This window comes from Pongo abelii, chromosome 5, assembly GCF_028885655.2.
Source record: "Pongo abelii isolate AG06213 chromosome 5, NHGRI_mPonAbe1-v2.0_pri, whole genome shotgun sequence".
NCBI classification, from domain to species: Eukaryota; Metazoa; Chordata; class Mammalia; order Primates; family Hominidae; genus Pongo; species Pongo abelii.
Window position 1 is genome coordinate 13,179,510 of NC_071990.2, and position 20,923 is coordinate 13,200,432.

Here is a 20,923-nt window from a genome sequence, read left to right on the forward strand (position 1 = left end):
ATCTAGGTTGCACGTTCCTTATGAGACTCTAACTTATGCCTGATGATCTGAGGTGGAATCACCCCAACCCCTGAAACCCCCTTGTCCCCAAACCCCCATCCATAGAAAAATTGTCTTCCATGAAACCAGTCCCTGGTGCCAAAAAGGTTGGGGACACCTGGTCTAGTGTGTTTAAAGGCCCCAGCAGATTACATCTTTCTGGTCAGGGTTATGAACTACACTAAAATGTATGGTGACTAGGCCGGGCGTGGTGGCCCACGCCTGTAATCCTAGCACTTTGGGAGGCCAAGGCAGGTGGATCACCTAAGGTCAGGAGTTCAAGACTAGCCTGGCTAACATGGTGAAACCTCATCTCTACTAAAATTACAAAAATCAGCCGGATGTGGTGGTGTGCACCTGTAATCCCAGCTACTCAGGAGGCTGAGGCAGGAGAATTGCTTGAACCTGGGAGGCAGAGGTTGCAGTGAGCCAAGATTGCACCACTGCACTCCAGCCTGGGCAACAGAGCAAAACTCCATCTCAAAAAAAAAAAAAAAAAAGTATGGTGACTAAAGAATCACCCATTTCATTTTTCACTGGGGAACCAAAATAATTTCCATCTTGTAAGTTATGACCATTTATGTGGTTCTGCTCCACTGGCTGATGCTTCAAGGAAATAGTTTTCAGACATTGGTGACACTCCATGGTAGGGGCCCACCAGTTGTGGCCCACAGACTGAACCCACCCCACTGCCTGTCTTTGTCAATAAAGCTTTATTGGAACACAGTTACACTCATTCGTTTACCTACTCTCTGTGGCTGCTTACACACCATAATGGCAGAGTTGAGTAGCTGCAACAGAAACTGTATGGCCCACAAAGCCCAAAGTATTTACTATCTGGCCCTTTGAAGGAAAAAGAAATAAGACATTTAAGGACCTAGACTGAGGACATTAGAGAATGTGGCCTTGCTCTCACAGTGTTGATCCTAGATCTATTTAGAAAGTGCATGTGCCTGAAATATCTCCATTAGAGAAAGAAACTAAATTCATCCTCACACACATAGGGATTTCCTTTGTGCTCATTACTCTAATCATCAAAATGATCCCATTTACCTTTACTTCTTAGTCCAGATCCGCCTGCGAAGCATCATGTAGCATACAGATTATGCTGGGAATATGGTCCAGTTTTTCAAACTTGATTTATTACCTGAGCAGTTAGAAAAGCTACTTCAAGGACAACCAGGTATCATTGAAAGCAGCTCAGCTCAGCTGCCGGCCAGATAAGAAGGGGCTGGCTGTGCAGACAGACTGAGAGAAGGAATCTGTGTAAGCAGAAAATGTGTGTTGTCCTTAAGAAAGGAAGGCCACAGCCATGCCAGGCAGGCTTAGCTTGAAAATAAATATCAGCAGGCGTGAGAAGTATGTTCCTGTTTTTGCAGCTGAAGTTAGATTCCAAGTCCTGCAGGAAAAGGTGGGGGCTGGAAGGAGGGTTGCCAACGAGTAAGAGCCAGATACTAAAACATGACTCCTTGGGCGCAATACAGGTCTAGCCTCAAGACAGGTGGTGCACAAATGGAGTGTCACACAGATAGGAAGAGATGTGGCACGAGCTCTGGCAAATTGCAAAACCGTGGAATATGCTTGGGATGTGTGTAACATTGCGGTGAAGAGAGGCTGACAAATCCTCTACATGACACTTATTGTATGAAGAAAACATATCCATTTTACACACACACACAATTGATCTTCTGATCAGTGAAAAGAGCTACTGACAGTGGTCCCTGTGCGTGGTCCACGTGCCTCTCCCGTGAGTGGCAGCCAACTGAGGGCAGCTTTCAGGGCCCCGAGTGGCTGTGTGTCCCTGTCTGCTGTGTGTAGGATTCTGCCTGCTAGGCACGCCCAGCCTCCCAGTGACCTCTTGTTAGAGACACATCGGGTGGGATGCTGGCCATAGGCGGGCGCTCTCCTAGAAGGAGGAGATGGCTCCTGTGACTGAGGGGAACGTTACACAATCAGTCGTTCCCTCAGGATGGAGGCGGGTGTTTATTTTCACTGCAGGAGTTGGTTTGGCTGGTGCTCCCTGAGAGGGACATTACAGTCACGGGTACAGGGTTGCAAATAGGATCTGTCCAGGTTCTCCCTGGCCTCCAGCTGGGGCATTTCAGTATCAAGAAACTGCCTGCCCATGTGCTGGGGTTGCTGTGGTCTCTGATGTCTGTCTGGCCTCGTATAGGGGAGGGTGGGGATGTATGCATGATGCATGTGTGTGTTGAGTGTATTTGATGTGACCGGAATGTGAGAAAATAAAACAAAAAAAACACAAGGAAGGGAAGAGAACAGGGACTAATGTGTGCCAGGCTGAGATCTAACAGTCCTACGGCAGATACCAGCTCTAAATTCAGCCTCTCTTTGCGTCTCCTATTTGAAAGCAGTTATCTCCGCTCTCAAGGGCTCTCTCAAGCCATTGAGTAGATTAGCTGAAGAACTAGTGAAAAATCATTTAAATGTATATATAATAAGGGGATTGAGAGGCTGAGGCAGGAGGATTGCTTGAGGCCAGGAGTTCAAGACCAGCCTGAGCAACATAGCAAGATCCTCATCTCTACAAAAATTTAAAAATTAGCTGGGCACAGTGGCACACACTTATAGTCCCAGCTACTGGGAAGGCTGAAGTGGGAGGATCACTTGAGCTCAGCAGTTTGAGGCTGCAGTGAGCTGTGATTGCACCACTGTACTCCAGCCTGAACAACAGAACAAGACCCTGCCTTAAAAAAAAAAAAAAAAAGAAAGAAAGGAAGAAAAGGTCAGGCAGGGTGACTTATGCCCATAATCCCAGCACTTTGGAAGGCTGAGGTGGGCAGATCACCTGAGCCCAGGAGTTTTAGAACAGACTGAGCAGCATGGCAAACCCCTGCCTTTACAAAAAAAACAGAAAAATAAAATTAGCCAGGCGCCTGGGAGACAGAGGTTGCAGTGAACCAAGATCGTGCCACTGCACTCCAGCCTGAGCAACAGAGCAAGATCCTGTCTCAAAAAAAAAAGAAAGAAAGAAAAGAAAAAAGTCTAAAAAAGAAAAAGGATAAAATCTATTTGAAACTTCCATCTGATTCTCCATTTTCCATTCTTTTCCTTCTTTCCCTTTCCCAAATAAATAGATCCTTTCCTGGATAAATAACTCATTCCATTATTTCCATTATTAAAATTCCATCTATCCTGATCTCATTATAATTAACCAATTTTCAAAGAATGCAAAAATACAAATCTACACTGGTTAGACATTCCTAAAATCTGCCATGCTGCTGTTAAAAAACAAGTTTCTGGGGAGAGGAGAGGGGTCTCTTTGTTGTCGTGTCACATCTGCAGAAAAATGTATTTCGTGAAAGAGTATCGGGCCACAGGAAAACACTTAGAGATTAATGAGAGTATCTATATTCATACCATTCCTTTGGGCTACAAGGCTATTGGCTTAAAAATGAAGCTTTATGTTTAAATTTATGGACCATGGGTCAGGAAAGAGTAGGGAAAATGAGACTTTTATTAAAGGAGAATCATAGAAAACTTAGCAAAATAATGCAGCCAAAACCCCCCTCCACTTGAGCATCTGAGACTCCTTGGGGTTTCTGTGTTTTAGTTTCCAGGTTTCTAAATAGCATGAGATCTCATCTGAACTTGAGTTGTTATTGTTCCCAGAAACAGAAGTTCAGAAGAGACTTTGGGAGACAGCTGGAAGGAAAATAGCTGTGGCCCCACTGAATGAGGAGGGAAAGGATCGGGATTCCTGCCACCCGTCTCCTGGCTTCTTGCCCACCCTCTGTCCCCAGCCCTCTCCTTGGGAAGTGTGATCGCCCCAAAATGAGAGATTGGCCCTTTGTGGGTGACATTTAAAAAACATGAGCTGCACATGTTCTGTAGCTCCTAGGAGGAATCCATGTGTTGCAATCAGAGAAAGACATGGAAGGAGGCACCTTGTTGCCTATTTTTAACGTTTCATCCCTTGCTTATCTTTGAAAAATGATTGGTGGGTGCATGTGTTGTTTATTGAGGCCCAACTAAGCACAGGCATTGGAGAAATCTAGAACCATGGTACTTTGTGAATAAATGAATGAATGATGACATTTTTCTGTTGTCTGGGCTGCGCATATCAACCTAACCACAATATTGCCCATGACAGTCCCTCTCTATAGTGAATGCCAGAACTTCCTCTCTTTATTTGATCACTCTTTGTCCTTGCCCCAGAGTTCTATAATCATCAGAAGCAACACTGCTTAGAGAAGTAAGGACAATAAGTACAGTGATACCTAGGGTAAGCCTTCAGTTAAGAAAAGGAAATCTGGATGCCCACCACCATCTGAATCTCAGCAAAAGACCTGCTTTAGACTCAGCAGAGCCTAAGCATGCCCACAGTGGTGGGCATGTTTGGTGGGTGTATCCTGGGTCCACCAGCAGTCTCCTTTCCTGCGGGAGGTCAGCTGCATGGACGTGGACATCTGTGCCTCCACACTGGGCAGTGGCAGTGATTAGTCATTGCTGGGAGACCTCACTGAAGGGCTAAGACAGTAAAGGAGGAAAATGCCCAGTGCCATTTGATAATTGCAGGACTTGAATTGGGGCACACATTGGAAACCAACTGGGATGGCTGAGTGCAGTGGCTCACGCCTGTAATCCCAGCATTTTGGGAGGCCGAGGCAGGCAGACGGCCTGAGGTCAGAAGTTCAAGACCAGCCTGGCTAACATGGTGAAACCCTGTCTCTACTAAAAATACAAAAATTAGCCAGGCGTGGTGGCACGTGCCTGTAGTCCCAGCTACTCGGGAGGCTGAGGTGGGAGAATCACTTGAACCTGGGAGGCGGAGGTTGCAGTGAGCTAAGATTGCAACACTGCACTCCAGCCTGGGCAACAGAGCAAGACTCCATTTCAAAAATAAAATAAATAAAATAAAATAAACCTTAAAAAAACCAACCGGGGTATCCCAGAATTAATTGAGGTAATTTACAGACATTAGAGTTATGTATTTTTGTGACATGGAAAATTGTTATTTATAAGTCATCTGAATATTTTTTGGCTTAGTCCTCTTAGTTGGAGTATTGGGCCCAGTGTAACTCTCTATCCTTAAAGAGAAATGGTGCAAAGATCATCTAATCTGATTGCCATTATCTGTCACTGTTGATCACCAGGACTGATGTGGTTACATGACTATCAAAGCAAGTGTCTCTTTCCTCTTTGGATATCCTTAGTGTCTCAAATCTGAATACTTTCATCAAAAAGGAAGACGTTCTCTATCATGAATTCCCATCAGTCAAGGTTCCAGCAGGAAACAGATGGTTCCTAATTACGATAACCTGAGGAGGGTTTATTTACAACAGAACTAATTATAAAGGTGTGGGCAGGCTTCAGAATCCTTCTCAACGCAGAGCTCCAGGCTGCCTTTACCAACCAACCAGAGTTGACAAATGAACTGTACCTGTTTTTCAGTGTGACTTATGTAGATTACTGTTAGTTGCATCTTCCATAAGAGCCAAGAAAGCAATAGACTACTTATCTATTTTTATATAAAGACATTATAGATAGGCAGGAAATTCTTATATGCAACAAGTTAAGAGAGGACATAAATTCTGAACTGAGAAAGACCCACCTCTTAGCTCCCCAAGGCAGGAAAGCAACACATCTCTGTATTAGTCCATTCTTGCACTGCTATAAAGAAATGCCTGAGACTGGGTAATTTACAAAGAAAAGAGGTTTAATTGGCTTCTGATTCTGCAGGCTGCACAGGAAGCATAGCGGCTTCTGCTTCTGGGGAGGCCTCAGGAAATTTCCAATCATGGCAGGAAACAAAGTGGGTGCAAGGTGTCATATATGCTAGGAACAGGAGCAAGAGGCAGTGAGGGGAAGATGCCACACACTTTTAAACAACCAGATCTCATGAGAACTCATTCACTATCAGGAGAACAACACCAAGGGGATGGTGCTAACCCACTCATGAGAAACTGCTCCCATCATTCAGTCACCTCCCACCAGGTCCCACCTCCAACACTGGGTATTACAATTGAACATGAGATTTGGGTAGGGACACAGATCCAAACAATATCATTCTGCCCCTGGCACCTCCCAAATCTCATGTCCTTCTCATATTGCAAAATAAAATCATTCCTTCCCACCAATCCCCAGTCTTCACTCATTCCAACATTAACTCAAAAGTCTCATCTGAGACAAGGCTAGTCCCTTCTGCCTATGAACCTGTAAAATCAAAAACAAGTTAGTTATTTCCAAGATACATGGGGGTATAGGCATTGGGTAAATACTTCCATTCAAAAAGGGAGATATCAGCCAAAAGAAAGGGGCTACAGGCCTCATGTAAGTCCTAAACCTAGCAGGGCAGTCATTAAATCTTAATGCTCCTAAATCTCTTTTGACTCCGTGTCCCACATCCCAGCCACACTGGTGTGGATGGTGGGCTCCCAAAGTGTTGGCCAGTGCTGCCTCTGTGGCTTTTCAGGGTTTAGCCTCCACAGCTGCTCTCATGGACTGATGTTGAGTGCCTGTGGCTTTTCTAGGTACAGGGTGCAAGCTGCCAGTGGATCTTCTGGGGCCTAGAGGACAGTGGCCCTCTTCTCACAGCTCCACTAAGCAGTGCCCCAGTGGGGACTCTGTGTGGGGGCTCCAACCCCACCTTTTTCCTCTGCACTGCCTTAGCAGAGGTTCTCCATGAGGGCTCTGCCCCTGCAGCAGGCTTCTGCCTGGACACCCAGGCTTTTCCATACATACTCTAAAGTCTAGGCTTCAGCTCTTGTACTCTGAACACCCACAGGCTTACCACCAAGGCGTACAGTTCACACCCTCTGAAGCAGCAGCCTGAGCTGCACCTGGGACCCTTTGAGCCATGGCTAGAGCTAGAGTGACTGAGATGTGGGGAGCAGTGTCCCAAGGCTGCACAGGGCAGCGGGGCCCTAGGCCTGGCCCATGAAACCATTCTTCCTTCCTAGGCCTCTGGGCCTGTGATGGGAGGAGCTGCTGTGAAGGTCTCTGAAATGCCTTCCAGGTCTTTTCCCCATTGTCTTGGCTATTAGCACTTAGCTCCTTTTTACTTATGCAAATTTCTGCAGCCTACTTGAATTCCTCCCCTGAAAATGGGCTTTTCTTTTCTACCACATGGCCAGGCTGCAAAGTTTCCACTTTAACCCTGTTTCCCCTTTAAATATAAGTTCCAGTTTTAGGTCATTTTTTTGCTCATGCATGTGAGCATATATCGTTAGAAGCAGCCAGGCTACATTTTGAATTTGGCTGCTTAGAAATTTCTTCTGCCAGATACTCTAAATCATCACTCTCAAGTTCAAAGTTCCACAGATCCCTAGGGCAGGGGCACAGTGCAGCCAAGTTCTTTACTAAAGCATAACAAAAGTGACCTTTGCCCCAGTTCCCAATAAGTTCCTCATTTCCATTTGAGAGTTCATCATCCTGGCCTTCACTGTCCATATCACTTTGAGCATTTTGGTCACAGCCATTCAACCAGTCTCTAGGAAGTTCCAAATGTTCCCTCATCTTCCTCTCTTCTTCTGTGTCCTACACACTCTTCCAATCTCTGTCCATTACCCAGTTCCAAAGTCACTTCCACATATCCAGGTATCTTTATAGCAATACCCTACTCCTCAGTTTCAAATTTCTGTATTAGTCTTTTCTCGAACTGCTACAAAGAAATACCTGAGACTGGGTAATTTTCAAAGAAAAGAGATTGAATTGGCTCCTGGTTCTGCAGGCTGTACAAGAAGCATAGCAGCTTCTGCTTCTGGGGAGTCCTCAGGAAGCTGCCAATCATGGCAGAAAATAAAGGGGGAGTGAGGCATCCTACATGGCAGGAGCAGGAGCAAGAGAGAGAGGAGGAGGTGCCACACACTTTTCAACAACCGGATCTCGTGAGAACTCATTCACTATCAGGAGAACAGCACCAAGGGAATGGTCCTAAACCATTCATGAGAAACCACCCCCATGATCCAGTCATCTCCCACCAGGCTGCACCTCCAACACTGGGTATTACAATTGAACATGAGATCTGGGTGAGGACACAGATCCAAACCATATCGATCCCTAACTTCATAGAGCTTTATTACACATCATAATCTTCTTTCTAATTCCCACCCATCCAGCACCTTATCTGGAAAACGTTCAACAGATATATCTGAAATCATATTGAATTAAGTAAAATGGAAATAAAATGAATACTAAATAAAGGTTAAACCCATTGGTCTAAATCATAGCTCTTGACTCCTCTGGGATCTTCTTATTTCCACAGGATAGAACACAAATCTCACTTTTTCCCTTGTAGATAGAGGCTGACACTTTGCGCATGCTATTTCTTTCCTTATTGCTCAGTGACCTCCGTCTTTTCAGTAGAGTCATATGCAGGCTGTCTCCAAACCTTCACATCTCTCTAACCTTACCTGTTTGCATGTCCACCCACCTACTGAAGCAGCCTCCTTCAACCTTTTATGATAGCATCTAGAGCTGTTGTTCTCAAACTTTAGCATGCACGTGCATCTCCTGGAGAGAGCTTGTAAAAACAGCACAGATGGCTGTGCCCCACTCTCAGACCTTCTGATTCAGTAGCTCCGGAGCCCAGTGGTTTGCAAGTTAGAGAGCACCCAGTTGATGCTGATGCTGGGGACCACACTGTGAGAAGCACTGACTCGGGATTCTTCACAATCCTCAGTGCAGGTTTGAATTACCTGCGAAGCTTAAAAAAAAATAAATAAATACAACAGGCCGGGAGCAGTGGCTCATGCCTGTAATCCTAGCACTCTGGAAGCCCGAGGTGGATGGATCACCTGAGGTCAGGAGTTCGAGACCAGCCTGGCCAACATGGTGAAACCCCGTCTCTACTAAAAATACAAAAATTAGCTGGGCATGGTGGTGCGTGCCTGTAATTCCAGCTTCTAGGGGAGGCAGGAGGATTGCTTGAACCTGGGAGGCAGAGGTTGTAGTGAGCTGAGATCGCACCACTGCACTCCAGCCTGGGCAACAGAGAGAGACACCGTCTTAAAAAAAGAAAAAAAAAAAAAAACAGTGCTTAAGCTCTACTTTCATACATTCTGATTTAATTGGTTAAGAATGTGGCCCAGGTTTAAGGTAACACAGGTTATTCTAAGGTGCTATGGGATTGACAACCACTGACATAGAAACCATGGGAAACAGCAAAGATCAGGAAAAGAGACAAAATGCTGGAGGAAGAGGACCAGCAATGGGCTTGAAGTTATAAGTTCAGTGTGGTTTTTGTTCCCACTAGTCTAGTGAAGTGTGATGATTAGCAGTGGTGGCCCTGCACCAGTTTTGCCTCAATCTCAGTCTTTTCCCTTGATCAGATCATGTCAAGCTTGTTGAAGACTCTGACAGAGGGTTATTTACAAAATACTTTGTGCTCCTAGAAAGAAGGTTAATTTTTTGCCAAAGGTACCTAGTAGAGCTCTTTATTGGAAAGGAGCAGGGAAAAGCCAAGGCTAAATTTTAGTTTTTAAGGTGTGAGGAGAAGCTAATAGCAAAAGATAAAACATGGTCTATATTTGATGGCAGAGCTTTTTAAATCATCTGTGCGTGGTCATTCTTGCTTATGTTGTTTTTATATATAGCTCTAACCGAAAGCCTAGCCCAATTTCTGGCACATAATACACACAGGGATGGTTGGAGGAGTTAAGCTAAAGGCGACCAAATCTCCTGAGTCACTTTAAAGTGGCGGAGCACTGGACATTTGTCTTTTATTCTGTATTTCCTAGCTCTTTGGCATCACAATGTTTTGGCACTCGTTTTGATGGATTCTTCTTGTAAAAATAGCCTTGTTGAAATGACTGTCTTAATTTGTTATAATTAACTACCTTAATTTCTGTTGTAACAACTCAGATACTCCTTCAAAGTGGAATCATCCTGACATGGGGTTTATGTCCAGTAATCCTAATAATCCTGAAAATGTTCACCGTGCAAGCTCTCAACCATCTTACTGTTTTGTTTTTTAATGGATTTGATGCCTAGTAATACACACAGTCCCATCATTACTCCAAAAGTGATTTCCACTCAACATGACCAGCAATATTACAATACTTTTTTGGGTTATTATCTCACAGTGTCTCATCTTAGCCACAGGCCATTGCACTGGGGTCATAGCCTCCAGAGAATAAAGCCAAAAATATTCTTTTAAGCGTAACCTGTTTATCTATTTCAGGTGAGGGATTTTTTTTCAAGTTACCAAAAATAGTATTTCATGCTCTGTACTTATTTTTAAAAGGGACTTTCACATCTAATTCTCCTTTGATCCTCCTGACAGTCCTACACAGCAGGCGGGCTAGATGTCATTATGACCATTTGTCATATCGTGAAATTGGGCATGGAGGGGTAAGGGGATGTCATGTGCTCAAGGGACCTTCTGATGAGTGGCGCAGGCAGGCCAGGATGCGGGCCTCAGGGCCCCAGTTCATCTTCCCCTCTCTGTGCTCTGTCCTCTAGCCAGGCTCACTGTTCTTAGCTTGAGGGGAATGACAGAAATTTGAAAATCATTGATGGAAATGCCTGGGAAGAGCTGGGTGTGCGGACCAATAGTATTAAGAGTTGTTCTGCTCAGTTTGCAGAGAGAAAAGGGCATAGTACTGAGGAATAAAAGCAAAACTGCTGTTCAGCCCTCCCAGCAGCCCCTCTTCTGTGGCAGGAGTGCCTTCCCATATGCCCAGCATTCTCATTCATCCCACGGCCACAACTCCAGGGGTGAGAGATTATTAATTTGTTTAACATAAAAAATCAAATGAGCCCCTGTATGTGCCAGCCGCTGTACTAAGTACTAAGAACACAGAGATAAATAAGATGTAATTGGTGGTTTTGGAGCATTCATCGTCCAACTGAGAAGATCTTCACGTACGCAGGTATCATCAATGTAATGGATAAGGCCATCGTCAAGATGGGGAACTCCATAGACAGAACCACTACCTCTGCCTGGTAGAATCAGAGGAGGCATCTCAGCTTCCCTAAACCATGAATGTGCTACTGGGTTGTCCTACTGTGAATAAGGGAGTGAAGGTAAATGAGGCATTGTGGCCAGGATGTGGTGTGGAGTGAATTCAAGCATTATTCTTAGCGCAATGTCAGGCGGTGGAAGGCTGTTAGCAGAGGAGTAAAACAACCAAGCTATGTCCTCCCCGCCTCCCAACTTCTCCTCTGCCCCTTCTTAGCACTAAAATACTAGGAAGTTTGACCAGGACTGGCAGTTAAAGCATTCTCTTTGTTCCATCGCACAGAGATGAAAAAGCTGAGGCTTAGAGAGGAATGGCATCTCATTCAAGATCTCACACTTGTTAAACAGCAGGCTGACCCAAGCTGGTGACTGGCATGCATCATACTGCCCAAAGCCACTCTGAAGGATAGGGCACCCCTGGGCTTTTATCACACCTGCGATCTGCTAAGTAGCAGGAACTAGGAAATATTAAGAGAGAAATATGAGACTATTGGTCAAAGGTATCATATAATAGAGAAAGGTTTAGTAAAATAAGGGCTCTAAAAGGCCACTGGATTAGACAATTAAATCATCGATGACCTTATCAAGAATTGATTCAGTAGAGCAGGGCTTCTCAACCCAAGCACTGTTGATGCTTTGGACTGAATGGTCTTTGTGGTGGGAGCTGTCTCACGCATTGGAAGATGTTTAGCACCCTGGCCTCTGTCTACTGGATGCCAATAGCACCCTCTCAATCGCAACGACCAAAATAACTTCAGACATTACCAAATGCATCCTAGGAGGCAAAACCACCCCTGTTGGAGAACCAGCACAGTAGAGCTGTGTGAACAGAAGCCAGACTGGAGGGTTATTGAGACCTCAAGCCTGGACCACCCTTTCGAGAGGTCTGGCAGCCAAGAGCAGACAGGTGAGAGGGGTAAGCTGGAGGAAGAGGCTGGCGTAGGACAGCTTTGTTCGTTTGTTGTTGTTTTAATGAGTTTTATTTCTAATGGAGAATACAGTTGTTTGCCCTAAGGAAGGAACCAAGAAAGCGGTAAAGGTTAAAGGTAAGGAAAAGTCACCGAGTAGCATCCATTTAATTATTTCACAAACATTAAGCACCTCCAGTTACCAGACTCTGTGCCAGGCTCTGCAGATGTCATGGTGAACAAGTGAGAGGTTCCTTGTTCAAAAGATCAAAAAATAATGAAAAGTTTGAAATGGCAACAGAGCATTAAACCCCAAGCACGAAGCCCTTCTGTGCAGGTGTGGAGTAGGAGGGTGTTCTGTGCACCTGCTCAGATTCTATGGACAGGAAGCTATCCCTGGTTGTCTAAGTGAGGCAGAGGTGGCCCTGGCCTCACAGAGCATAAGCCTTGTTGTCTGGTGAATAGGATAGGCAATAAAAGAAAGTAAAACAAGCACTGGGGTATGGAACATGCAGGAATATTGTTGCACACTGTAGGACACCTAAACCAAGAGATTAGCAGACAGAGGAAGTGATACTGAAGCTTTAAGCTGTAACGTTAGGGACTGTTGTCAGTTAGCCAGACAAAGAGGAAGAAAAAGAATGGTAAGGCTATGAGGAAGGGCATGCAAATCTGGAAGGAACCAAGAAGAGATCATTCTGGGTGAAGGAGAGAATGGGCAGATTCTTGACAGGCAAGTAGCCAGATCATGAAGAATCTTTCAGAACATTGAGTGTTTTGACTCTGTCCTGTGAGCACTATAAAGGCATACTTACTTTTCAAGCACAGAGTGGTGTGATCAGATCAGTCCCTTAGAAAGATCGTTCTGTATGGGCTGGAAGAGGACCAGAGTGGGATAGGCTGGCAGCAACTGGGAGAGATGCTGATGGACTGCTTTCCCAAGGTGGTGGTAGATGGAATCAGAGATGGTTTGGATATAGGACTCTTGGTGGTTGATTGGCCATCAAGAGTGAAGTTCAGACAGGATGATTCCCAGTTTCATGGCCTGGGCATCTCACTGGGACTCCATGCAAGACCACTTGGAGAGGAAGATGTATGGGGGAAGAAGATGAACTAATTCATTTGGGACCCTTTAAGTCTGATGGCCCATAGGACTACAAGACCGCAGTTAGAAAGGTGGCCAGGAACTCAAAAATATGACTGGAGGTTTAGATTTTGGAATCATCAGCATATTGATGCTATTGGAAGTCATGAGTGTTGATGAGATCATCCAAGGAGCATGTGTGGCATCTGAAATGGTGGGATCTGGGTTAAATAGTTACTAAATGAGCATCTATTATGCTCTCTATGCTCTCTTAGGAACTGGGGATGTAGTAATAACCAAGGCCAGACAGAAATGCCCCAATCCTCATGGAACTCATAGGTTCTCAGGAGGAAGTTTCCAAAGGATGTAGAGGGGATAGAATTCAGCGCTTCTCCCTTTCCCCTGATCCCACCAAGCCCATCTACACTTGTTCAGTCTTCCTTCTAGGATACCTGTTAGAAAACCCCATCTCCTCCTACTTTTGAGAGAGGATCTTATTTTCTGTCATTCTCTATGAGGACTTTTGCATTTCCTCTTTCCATCTGTCTGAAAATGCAGTTACCTTTCCTGGTGCTGAGTTGCAGAAAAAACAAGTTAATTCTGTTTTTCCTTTGTCCTGAAACGCAGATAGTTTCAGAGATCCAGACTTTAAAAGCAAGGCCCTCAAAACAATAAGCAGTTGTAAATGCTAATGAAAGCTGTGACCTTGGTGTTCTGGAACCGGCAGAAAGCCCATTAGCTCTGTGCAGCAGAACTAATCTCTGTCGGCCTCAACAAGTCAGACCAACAAAACCTACAAGGGTTTTGTCACTTCTCTAGGGAGATGCTGTAATGTGCAAAGACAATGCTGCCTGCTCTGCATACATTTAAAGCATCTTGCCACTACATTCTCTACCAGTCTTCTTTTTCCAAGGTCAAAACTGAAGTGTCCTTTATTTTGGGCTTTTATTGGTTTTTTTCAGTCTTTCTATGCAAAAAAGAAAACTTCAATTTATTTGATTATTTCTTATGGTCACCAGTAGAGACAGCATTGTTTAGACTGAAAAAAAAAGGCAAGATCCATTCTTAAATTGTTAAAGAAAATAGAAGGCTCACATACGGCAATTGATGGCATGTGGCATTTAAACAGGAACCCAGAGATTTGTTCAGTTCACTGTAAATGGAGAATCTTCTAGCCATAGTCCGTGGTAAAGAACCATTTGAGGCATGGAAACCATTTTGCCGCTCAGACATATTTTATAAACCAGGGTCACATATATAGTAGCAAAGCTACTTAAGATCCCTTGAAAGTACATTAAACATTTAATTTTGAATGATTCATTTAATGTAAAAATTTATCTCCAAAAATCATTGTCTTTGACACCTAGCAAAGTGATCACGTTTAGATATATAGTCAGGAATTTTTTTTAATTTAATGTTAGTTTTAATCAGATACAACTAGCAAAGGAGATACAGTATATTCAGAAGGCGTCTTGACTTTGATTCTTGGAGTTAGCAGCTCCTTGGGATGATTCATACAGGTGACCACGTCATCGTGCTCTGCTGCTCAGCTTTGTATGTTAACCAATACTTAATAGATGCACCAGGTACATCAATCATAAAATGAGCCGAGCAGATGGCTGCTTTGCTTGGTGAAGATGGCAAGATGCCCTGGGGGTCCCCTGAAAATTTTGATGACTAGAATTCCAAAGCTGGAGCTTTATGCCCTGGGTTTGTGAATTTGTCTCTGTTCAAAGACAAATCTCCCAATGAAAGGTAACATTTTAAACTAAAATAAGTCATCTTCAGTGTATCTCAACTTGAAAGAATAAGCAAAAGCTATCAATTGGGAACTCCTCTATAATTCCAATACAGAACACTGCAAATCTACATGCAACCCACTCTGTCCTGCTTCCCCACTGTCCCACTAAAGAGCTGTTCCTCTTCCACTCAAAAATAACGCCACCTCCATCCCTTGGATCCCAAGCCCTCCTACCTTCTCAAGACTCATGCACTATCAATTGGGCCTCTCCCTTTTTATATGTTCAGCTTCTCCCTCCACCCCGCACCATCTAATCTGGATTATTTCCATTAAACACGCCCCATTTTCTTCCATTAAAAAAATAAAATTTGGGCCGGGTGTGGTGGCTCACACCTGTAATCCCAGCACTTTGGGAGGCTGAGGGTGGGTGGATCACCTGAGGTCAGGAGTTCGAGACCAGCCTGGCCAACATGGTGAAACCCCATCTCTACTAAAAATACAAAAATTAGCTGGTGTGGTGGCACATGCCTGTAATCCCAGCTACTTGGGAGGCTGAGGCAGGAGAATCACTTGAACCTGGGAGGCAGAGGTTGCAGTGAGCCGAGTTTGCGCCACTACACTCCAGCCTGGGCCACAAAGTGAGCCCTCGTCTGAGAAAAAAATACAATACAATTTGGCCAGGAGTGGTAGCTTATAATAGTAATCCCAGCACTTTGGGAGGCCAAGGCAGGAGGACAGCTTGAACCCAGGAGTCTGAGACTGGCCTGGGCAACATAGAAAGATCTTGTCTCTACCAAAAATTAAAAATTAGCTAGGTATGGTGTTGCATGCCTATAGTCCCAGCTGCTCAGGAGGCTGAGGTAAGAGGATTACTTGAGTCCGAGAGGTTGAGGCTGCAGTAAGCCAAGGTGGTGCCACTGCACTCCAGCTTGGGTGACCAAAGTGAGGCCCCATCTCTGAAAAAAATAAAATAAAATAAATAAAATTCCACCACAGCCTCCTTCACTTCTACTTCTCTCACCCCCTTCAAAGCCAGGCTTCGTGCCTAAGTCCTCCACCTTCGGTGCATCCATTTTTCCACCCCTGTCCTCAGCCCTCTCCAATCTGGCTTCTCTTCCTGCCACGCCACTGAAGGGGCTCTAGGTGTTGTCAGTAACAGCCTCCATGGTGCTAAACCCAGTGGGCATTTTTTTCAGGCCTCATCTAACCTTACAGCAGCTCTCAGCACTCTTTGTAGGCCACACCTATCATCTTACTGTTAACGAAAAGATTGAAATGCAGGTCAGAGCAAATAGCACTTATTTGGGAAACAAAGAATGGCAGCAGGGGTACACCGGATCAGGGCAGCCCTGAAGAGTACCCCATAAGGCAGGCTGCAGGAGAGAATTTTTTAAATAGAGGATTGTCATAAAAAGTGATCTTCGGAAGTAGTTCATTGGCCAGGCAGAAATCCTAAATCACAAAGCCGTTGTGATTGGTTAGTTAATGAGAGTACTCTCAGCTGAAGTGTTGAAGGCCAGCAGATGCTGACTTCAGTTGTTTGACCGAGTATATTGGAACATCCCCTGGTTTGACCTTCAGCAGGTGTGAGTGCGATCCTCTTGCAACCTTCGACTCCACTTCAGAAAACCTTAGCATTAGTTACTATATTTTCTTTCCCATTACGTTGCTTCCATGATATGACATTTTAGTCCTCATCCTACCTCCAAGAACTGCCCTTCCCCAGAATCCATGGCAGGGTCATCCTTCTTAGTCCATGCATTAAATACTGGAATTCCGCAAAGTTCCATCCTAAGCCCTCTCCTCTTCCCATTCTCTACTCTTTCCATACTCATGGCTTCAAATATTGTCTATATTGCAGACTGGTCTCAGATTTCTATCACTGGCCTAGTCCTCTCCTCTCCACTAAGCTAAACGTATCCTGCTGCCTACATGGCAGCTTCATTCGTATGTCTCAGGAGCATTCTGATGTAACAGATCCAAATTCAAATTCATGGTTTTCTTCCACTCTTCCTTCACAAACACCCTGGTTCTCTTGCAGTGTCCCTGCCTCAGTGAACAGCATTCCCATCCATCTAGTTGCATGAGTTAGAAAACCTAAGGAGATATCCTGTACACCTGCTTCTTCCTGCACATTCATGTATGCTGTGGCTACAAGACTTCCTAAGAGCTTGCACATCACCGCCACAGGCTCGCCCAAGCCTCCACCATTTCTTACCAGGTGTGCCAAGCCTCCCAAAGCCTCTCCTCAGGTTTCCTCTTGCCTCCCCCAATCCCTTCTCCGTATAACAACCAGCATGATCTTTTTCCACTGTAAGTCTGATCATTTCATTTGCTCTTCCCCTCTTACACCCTGAAACTTAAACTCTTCAGCGGCTTCACATTGCTCCTAGAAAAAGAATATCGAAGTCCTAGAAGCAGCTGTATTAGGCCATTCCCACACTGCTATGAAGAAATACCTGAGACTGGGTAGTTTTAAAGAAAAGAGGTTTAATTGGCTCACAGTTCTGCAGGCTGCACAGGAAGCATGACGCTGGCATCTGCTTCTGGTGAGGCCTCAGGAAGCTTCCAATCATGGTGGAAAACAAAGGGAAAGCAAGGTGTCTCACATTGGAGGAGCAGGAGCAAGAAGGAAGGGTGCTACACACTTTTAAACAACCAGATCTCGCGAGAATGCACTCACTCTCACTAGAACAGCACCAAGGGGTTGGTGGTAAACTGTTCATGAAAAACTACCCCCATGATCCAATCACGTCCCACCAGGCTCCACCTCCAACACTGGGGACTACAATTCAACGTGTGATTTGGGCAGGGACACAGATCCAAATCACACCCACAGCATCTGGCCCCTGCCCTCCTTCCCACCAACCTTCTCTCCTTACTCTCTGCCCAGAAGGAGCATCCTTCTTCCATCCCTGAGCTCTGGGCACAGTGTCACTCCCTCCTGGAAGCCTTTCCTGACCTCCCGATTTGGTCAGATCCAGAGATCCCTGCACCAAGTGCCTCACCATGGAAGCCCTTACTCCAGCTACATTTTGCACTCATTTCTGTGACTGTTTGATTAATGGTTACCCCCCATCCTCTTCCAATCTTCTCTGTTCTAGAAGGGCAGGGACTAGTTTTGCTCATCACTGTACTCTGGTACCTAATATAAAACCTGACACAGCACTGGCACTAATAAGTAACTTGCTAAATGAATGAATGGGTTTACATTTGAATGTAACTGAGTCTCTGGCACCCATTTCTAAAGCAAGTTTTGACAGGAATGAGACAGAGCAAGAGTGATAACAGAATTCTAGGAACTCAAGAGGGGAGGACTCCATGGAATAGAGTCAATGCAGAACCACAGACACATTATCTCCTTCACAGTTTTGCCTTGTGCCCAGCGAGCCCCACTTCCATGTGGCTGCTGAATGGTTTTTTTCTGACTCACCTCTTGCTGGCCAACTGAGATGCTGCAAGAATGTACAGTGCCTTCTACATGGGCAGTGAATGTCTAAGTCACGCCCAACTTGCTTATTGTTTTGAGGATATTTTATTACATGCCAGTCCTTGGAAACTGTTGATCCCGTTTTACCTTGCACATTGTAATCACAGATGTGCACCTCTAGGCTGTGAGCCTCTTAAGAACGTGTCTGGCCCTCCACGTGGCCCGTGGTTCATGTTGGGTAGATTAGCAGATGAAAGACTTAGGAAAACAAAAATTGGAATTCTTATCATTTGATGATCTCAGCCAGCATCTCGAACTCAAGAGACCCTCGGGGTCCAGGAATGATCTGAAAAAAGAAAAAAAAAAAAAAAGCAGGACAGATGTGAGCGTGCTCACCTGTATTATATAAGTGAGGCCTGGGGAGTGGGCTAATTTGATCACACACACTCTGTCTAAAGGCATTCAGGCTCAAAAAAAGTGTAACCAGCTGGGCTCAGTGGCTCACACCTGTAATCTCAGCACTCTGGGAGGCCGAGGTGGGTGGATCACCTGAGGTCAGGAGTTTGAGACTAGCCTGGCCAACGTGGTGAAACCGCATGTCTACTGAAAATACAAAAATTAGCTGGGCGTGGTGGCACGCACCTGTAATCCCAGCTACTCAGGAAGCTGAGGCAGGAGAATCGCTTGAACCTGGGAGGTGGAGGTGGAGGTTGCAGTGAGCTGAGATTGTGCCACTCCACTGCAGCGTGGGCGAAAGGGCAAGACTGTCTCAAAAAAGAGAAAAAAGTGTAACCTCTGAGCATGCCAAAGAGAACTGATAGAGTCAAATCCAGCGCACCAGGCGTCAGTTTGCAACCTCTGACTAGTAAAGTATCGTGGTTATGGCAGACAAAATATTGGCCACCTTTCCACAAGATGTCCACATCCTCATCCCCAAATCTATGAATATGTAACCTCCTAGGGCAAAGGAGACTTTGCAACTGGAATTCAGTTAAAAATCTTAAGATAAAGATTAAATGAACTAACATATGTACAGTGCTTGGAACCATACCCTTACATTATAGGCATTAAATCAGCCTTAGCTTATTAAATTAGTATTTATGATTTGCAGAGAAAAGAGCACAGGCCTAGCAGGATCTGATACCTTGTCCGAGGTAAATAGGTTCAGAGCAGAGCCAGGACTAGAACCCAAACCTCCTAGCTCCTGAGCTACTTAGTGCTTTGTCCTTATAATACCACCATATCATTTTCCTCCCAAATCTCATTTTCAAGGTCAAAACAACTAACTATAGCACAGGCCCTTCTGGCGGGCTCAGCTGCATTTTATAGCTATGATTAGTCTTGATGTTCTCAGTTGCTTTCCAGAGAAATGAAACATAAACAGAGGAACTCATTTGAAATTATGAGTGTTTGACTATAAAGCAGCCTAGTTAATAACAGAATTTTCTCTGATCAGAGTCTAGTCACTCAGTTTTGCCCCCTCCAAATATGACCACCCATTAAAAAAAAAAGGGGGCCACCACAGAGCCAGTTGTCATGTTTGCTAATGAGATCAATGGGATGGCACCGTCAAAGCTGATGAGGGAACAATGTAGTCTGCAGACACTTTGCATAAGACTCCAAAACACTGGCCTGACCTCCAAGATGTAGGCGCCACCCACATTTACAAGGCTTTCTCAAAACATTCTGCCCCCAAAACTTAGCTTGACTTAAAGCCTGGGTATTACCAAACCATTCCATAAAAGTGGCTGCGCATCTCTTATAAAAGAGGCAAGTATTTTTAGGGAAAATAAACTGGCAGGTGAGAAAGAGCTGTTAAGATCTTTCAACATGGAGTTGGTAAGCTGCATTCCAGACCTCTGACACCGGCTCACTCAGTTGTATAATCATCACTTTCCTCCTGCAGCGTGAGAATGCTATTTTGGAAAGAATTCAAAGACTACTGCATCCAAATTTAGACCCCCTAATATTGTGAATTTCCAAATACACAGCTGGCCCTTGTCAATGGGGATGAAAAATATCTTAATGGGATTGCAAAGAAAAAAAACAAACTTTGACTGGGAGCCGTGGCTCACGCCTGTAATCCCAACACTTTGGGAGGCTGAAGCAGGTGGATCACCTAAGGTCGGGAGTTCAAGACCAGCCTGGCCAACATGGTGAAACCCTGTCTCTACTGAAAATACAAAAAATTAGCATGGGGCATGGTGGCACACACCTGTAATCCCAGCTACTCAGGAGGCTGAGGCAGGAGAATCGCTTGAACCCGAGAGGCAGAGGTTGCAGTGAGCTGACATCGTACCACTGCACTCCAGCCTGGGCAACAAAAGCTAAACTCCATCTCAAAAAAAGAAAAAAACAAACTTTTTTCACTCTACTCTCACACTTAACACACTTCTGTGTGAGGCAGTTCCCCACACACCAAGCAATTCTCCAGCAGACACGAACTGGGCATCCTGTAATTCAATTTGATTCTGACCCTTTCTACTGGGACAGTGTCAGATCACACAGGTTAAGGACTCAGTCCCACAGAACTGCCTCCACTTCAGATGCCAATACCAAGTCGTAGGTTGTCACCTATATTATGACCCACTAGCTGTAAATTGGGCTTCTCACAACTCCCTCTTTGTGTTCCAATAATTTGCTAAGACAGCTCACAGAACTCAGGGAAACACTTACTTTACCAGTTTCTTACAGAGGTTACAGATGAACAGCCAGATGAAGAGATGGACAGGGCAAGGTATTGGGGGAGAGAGGCAGAGCTTCTGTGCACTCTCTGGGTGCCACCCTCCCAGCTGTGCCC

The 20,923-nt window shown here is 44.9% G+C and overlaps 2 protein-coding genes across 10 annotated transcripts in view; one reads left to right on the top strand and one right to left on the bottom strand.

The window, feature by feature from the left end:
• PHACTR1 (phosphatase and actin regulator 1) overlaps nucleotides 1–20,923 on the top strand; it is a 571,703-nt gene that overhangs the window by 534,357 nt on the left and 16,423 nt on the right. The gene's annotated exons all lie outside the window — the stretch shown is intronic.
• TBC1D7 (TBC1 domain family member 7) overlaps nucleotides 1–20,923 on the bottom strand; it is a 106,512-nt gene that overhangs the window by 27,940 nt on the left and 57,649 nt on the right. For 5 of the 8 annotated variants that reach the window (XM_063725341.1, XM_063725349.1, XM_063725362.1 and 2 more), the window contains one exon: nucleotides 1,425–18,469. The exons of the other annotated variants lie outside the window; for them this stretch is intronic. The gene's annotated coding sequence lies outside the window, so the exon portion shown is untranslated. Of the gene's footprint in view, nucleotides 1–1,424; nucleotides 18,470–20,923 lie in introns of those variants that run through there. 8 annotated transcript variants of the gene reach the window in all.